Genomic DNA, 5,871 nt, shown 5'->3' on the forward strand with positions numbered 1-5,871 from the left:
CTTTCATTTGTAATAGTAGGGCAGCAGGGGAAGAGGCAGATAAGATCTTGAAGGAAATGCAGTTCAGACTCATTTTTACCTTGTCTTATGATCCACTAGAAATCATTTCTAAATTAAGGGTACAAACCAAGTCTACTCCTTACTTTCACATAGACAGGCCAAAAATATAAAAGTACAAGAATCAGTTAGAGTGGGTTGAGAACACCTTACAGGAGGCAGAATAACAACAAGTATCATCATCTACAATGCAAACTCCTACCATGCAGGAGAAGACAGCCAAGAGGAGTAGAGAGGAAGAGTCCCCTTTAGGGACTGACATTTTCAGTGAAGGGTTTAAGATAATGTATAGAAAGAAGGCCAAGGTTAGTTCCAAACTAAGCCTTAGCAAAGATTCAGAGCAGCAAACCATTATCACCACTAACAAGCCACTTGTTTCCCCATTAGTGTGTGATTAGTCCACACAGTCTCCTACCACCTCCACAACTTCACAAGAGCAGAAGTAAATTATGCAAACCAGCACATCTACTTTAGGTGAGGTAGAAAAGATCATAATGGACATCTTCAAGGAGATAAAAGTCAGAAATGAAGCCTTGAAGATTGACACTTACAACCAGTTCTGGAAGCAGACTTCTAGTGTCCAAAGTAGGATGTTGTTAGCCTTTGACTCGGAAAAGGGGAAAATGCAAATGGAATTCCTCCAAGCACAAGTTCCCCAACCCAATGGAGCATCAGACTACAAAAATACAACTTTTGAGTTTGATGTAAAGAATATAGCAAAGATTCAAAGCAGCAAACCATTATCACCACTAACGAGCCACTTGTTTCCCCATTAGTGTGTGATTAGTCCACACAGTCTCCTACCACCTCCACAACTTCACAAGAGCAGAAGTAAATTATGCAAACCAACACATCTACTTTAGGTGAGGTAGAAAAGAGCATAATGGACATCTTCAAGGAGATAAAAGTCAGAAATGAAGCCTTGAAGATCAACACTTACAACCAGTTCTGGAAGCAGACTTCTGGTGTCCAAAGCAGGATGTTGTTAGCCTTTGACTCGGAAAAGGGGAAAATGAAAATGGAATTCCTCCAAGCAAAAGTTCCCCAACCCAAGGGAGCATCAGAGTACAAAAATACAACTTTTGAGTTTGATGTAAAGAATATACATCCCATTGACCAAATGAAGATGCATAAGCAGACCAGGGAAATGATTTTCTCTACTGTCACTAACACTGCCGTGAATTTTTCCAAATTACAGGTTACATTAGAAAATGTCCAGTCACAGCTAAAGATGGAGAAGGTATCTTCTCTTGCCAAAGAAATCAGGATTAAAACCCTAGAGAATTTGGTAATCAAAATGGGTTATGATCCTGTAAACATCAATGCTACAGAGGAGCTTGTCAAGAAGAAGAATTTGTACATAGCAGCATTGAGGAAGCAGTTAAAACTGCCAGCTACATACGATCCTCTGGCTAAGGATATTGCAGAGACAAAGACTCAAAAGGCAGATATGATGAAACTCATCATGGAGCAGACTACATAGCTTAAGAAAATGGACACAAAGATGGAGAAATTGATCAGATAAAAGGAGAAGGTTGCTAAAAAGACTGCCCCTGTAGAAGCACTTCCTATCAAAGTTATCCCTACAGCCATCTTTGCTACGACAAGTACAGGAGATGCTGCAGACCAGTTGGCCAATGCAGTCCAAAATATGTCTCTTCAGAATGAATAAATCAAGAAACGGCATGATCAAGTGAAATTTCTAGAGGATATTAAACGAAATCTAAGATTTTTCATGTAACAGAGCTTCAGAGAGCTCAAAATCAGATAGAAGTATGGAAGAAGTCAGTAGTTGAGTCTTTTATTCGCCACACTCTATGTCATGTCAAGGAAATCATATGGAACAACATCATTGAGTAGATAGATGAATTCTGGCCATGTATCCATATTATTTTTTAGCAGAAGGAGTTGATGGAAAAGGAAAAGCAGACCATTGCCAATATAAATGCTCAACTGGGAGAGATGCCTGCTATAGCTAACAGCATTACAAAGTTCCTTAATTCTAAAAATGGGTACGAATTGGATGATCTAGGAGTGGATGAAAGGACCAAAACCATCCTGGAGGTGAAGAAAGTTCTGGCCAAGAAGAACTTAGTTGTACAGTTGACAGAGAAGTGTCACACTCTTGAAGTAGCAGTCAACAATTTTTTCACAAGGATTGATGCATTGAACAAGAAGGGTTTGCCTTCACTATTTGTGATCAATGATAAATTAATGACCAGGGAAGACTACTTGAAGAAACTTCAAGACATTGCCAGGGATACAACCAAGTCCTCCAACATCAAAGGTTCCATGACAAGTAGGGCGTTTTACGAAGCCATCAACAACATATGTTTCATTCAACATGAGATAAAACATATTTCCACTGTAAAACCCACTTTTTCCCGGTATACTGAGGTAGATGAAATCTACCATAAGGAAACCAAGATAGAAATTCCAGATGAATAACGGTGGGAAAAGTTGTGTGAATTTCGGGATTAGAGGACAGATTAGCTTCACCAGCGCAACACCCGAATAGTGGACACGCATCAACAACTTTCATTCAAAGCTGGGCCAGATGTTTAGATTCATTCTTTTTTATCAAATTGATTCCATTTTTGTTAGTTTTAAGTAATAATAGCATAACGTGTCACTCAGTCATTTATTTGTATTTTTTTCAAAATACTTCATTCTGTCAAAGTATTCAGGGTTGCACCCTTGAACTAGTTATCAAACAGATTTGTACTAAGTTGTAGCATTTTTTATATAATAAAAGCTTTTGGATTTAGTTCATATGGCTTGTCTCTTAGTGAGTTGTTTTCATCATGTTTTTCATTATGTATTCTTCATATAATTTAATTCCTTTACAGTCGTCCGATTGAAAATTTAGTTGACTCTCAGTTTCATTTTGAATCCTCTGTGAAGTTGTAATTTAACTAAGAGATTAATTTACAAGACTATCTGTTATTGTAAATTCCTCTTTGGACTTAAATTGCACTAGATTTCTGTAATAGCTTTATTATATTTTGTTGATTAAGAAAACATAATTTTCTTAATTTCTGCTTATAAATGGTTAAATACTCAGTCTGAATATTAAATCACTTATACTTCTCTATATTCTACTTATCCATCACACTTAAAATCAAAATAACCATGTATTTAAAGAACAACCTTTTGTTTTATTAAGAATCTATCTATGTTTAAACCACCTATTCATGAGCAGTTCACTGGTCATCCAACCATTAAATCAAACAAAACATTTTAGATGCTTTGGCATGGTCAATTGACCATAGGTTATCTCAAAGGACAACATCAGATTGGCGCCATTGCTGGGGAGCGAAGAACTAAAATTTAAATTTTCCCTGGGGCAATGATTTTCCCTTCCCTTTAAGGTGAATAAAGGATGAGGTTATAGGTCAAAATCTTTCACCTGGCGCTTGCACTGGTCCAAGCTAGCTCCTTATAAGCATACTAGATCACGTTCTAATTCTGAGACTGTTAACCCTCTACCAGACCCAGAAAGACTTATTAGGGGAGCCTCTTCAAGAACAAGACATATAATCTCTTCTTCATCTTCATCTTTACACCAAGAAGACATCCCATCTGTAGATCCATTTTCATTTATACCAACTCATCTTGATTGGACTGAACTACCTCCTAGTGTTTCTGAACTCATTTCTAGAGGAGTAGATCTTCCATCAGCCTTTTTAATACAATCACTTGAGTCTTATCAAGTTCCATCCATTCCTTCCAAATCACCTTCGTCTAAGGAAGAATTGGGTTTACATTTACCTAAATTCAAGCCTCAATATTTCATCATCCAACTCCTTATTCTATTCCATCAACCTCTACTAATCTTGAAGAGACATTTTCAGTCTATTCAAATCCTTTGTTTGATAGTAAGGAAGAATTTCCACCATGATTTCAAAAGTTGGTTATCAAAACCCCTTTTATGACCTTAAAAAGGTCTCCTCCCTCTTTCTCCCATCCACATACTAATACCCCTACCGATCCATCTTCATCTCCTTCATCTTCATCTTCATCATCTTTCTCTTCTTCATCATCCTACACTCAGACACCCCATACTCCTCCTGCTATTATGGATTCTCGACCCATTGTGCAAGCAAGATATGTTGCTCTAGTTCTCCCCGCAAACTTGGGAAATTTTCCTGATGGATATCTAAAACATTTGCCAAGATTTAATGGAGAAACAGGTCCCTCGGCAAAGGATCATGTATCATCCTTCTTATATTTTTTTGACAATATGAACATAGAAGAGGAAAATGTTTATATGAGATTATCTGTACAATCTCAAGAAGGAAATGTTAGGATCTGGTTTAGACATCTCAGAGATGACTCTATCGGAACATGGAATGAGCTCATAATATCTTCAAAAACCAATGGGGGTAAAGAAAGATCTTGTTTACTTTCTCACTTAATTTGAGGAATTAAAGAGAAACCCTGGTGAACCAGTTGTTGAATTCATTAAAAGATTTAACAAACTCTATCATAAAATGCCTACTGATTGTAAACCATCAGTAGCTGCTGCAAAGGTCCGATTTTCCAAAGAATTTGAGGATGACTTTGTAGTCATGCTAAGGGAAAGAGTCTCTAATACATTAGAATACATGCAGAAAAATCCTATAGAGGTAGAAGCCAATAGGTCAGCTTCTAGTAAGCTTAAAGCTAAAGAAGAGAAATAAAAAAGAAAACTAAAAGCTAGGATTGATGATTCATCTTCTTCCAAATCTAAACTTGAAGATCAGAAAATTGATGAAATTACATCTTTACTTAGAAACCTTTCTAATAGGATTTCTAAAATTGAAACACAGCCTAGAACTTCTCAACAAACTGCTGTCAGACCTCAAGCTCAAACTCAATTCAGAAGAGCTCCTCAAATGCAAATTCTTCAGAGACTAGGTTCTGATCAAAACATTCAGCCACCTTTGCTTATTGATGACCAATAGTCACAAGATACAGGCCCTTTAATTACTGAAGATATCAATAATATTTATTCTTAAGCAGTACAAATGGCCATAATCCCTTCATCTTCATCTCAGTCTTTTGAACAAGAACAAGGAGATGCTCAAATTTCAAAATACCAAGCATTCTTGAAATTTTTGATTGCAGAATTGAATAAGAGATATGATCTAAGACCAAGACCAGGTCCTGGTAGACCTCCAAAATCTACCACCATAATTGAACATGTAATGAAAACCATTCAAACACAAACTCCAACATCTCAGGCTACGGATTCATCCACTAAAACCTTTTCATCTGACAAGACTATTTTGAACACTTTTAACATTGAAAAGGAATTGGAAAGGGTCAAGATTCTATACCTTTAGTTGAACTTTCCAAAAATCTTGATTATAAAAATCAAGTGTCTAAATGGATACAGTCCTCTAGTGTAGATGTTGAGGGAGATGTTATTAGTCTGTAAGATGAAAAGCCCTCGGTAGTGATTGGCTCTAGTTATGATATGATTGATGAAATTGTTCCACCATTTTATGTAACATTAAAAGCTCATGATTTTATTTTATATAACTGCATGCTGGATTTTGGAGCCTCTCATAACCTTATACCAAAGGTAAGTATGGACCAACTTCAGTTACAAGTCACCCATTCCTATCATGACCTTTACACCTTTGATTCAAATAAACTACCATGCCTAGGATTGATCATGGACCTAGTTGTGACCTTAGCTCAAATACCTATCAAAAGTATAGTTCTAAACATAGTTTTCACTGATATTCTTGCCAAGTTTGACATTCTTCTATCTAGATCATGCTATGCTAAACTTGGAGGATCACTTCAAATGGACATGTCTTTTGC

Source organism: Pinus tabuliformis, chromosome 3_2 (assembly GCF_031772625.1).
Source record: "Pinus tabuliformis cultivar Carrire ecotype Pingquan chromosome 3_2, CPIR1, whole genome shotgun sequence".
NCBI lineage: Eukaryota > Viridiplantae > Streptophyta > Pinopsida > Pinales > Pinaceae > Pinus > Pinus tabuliformis.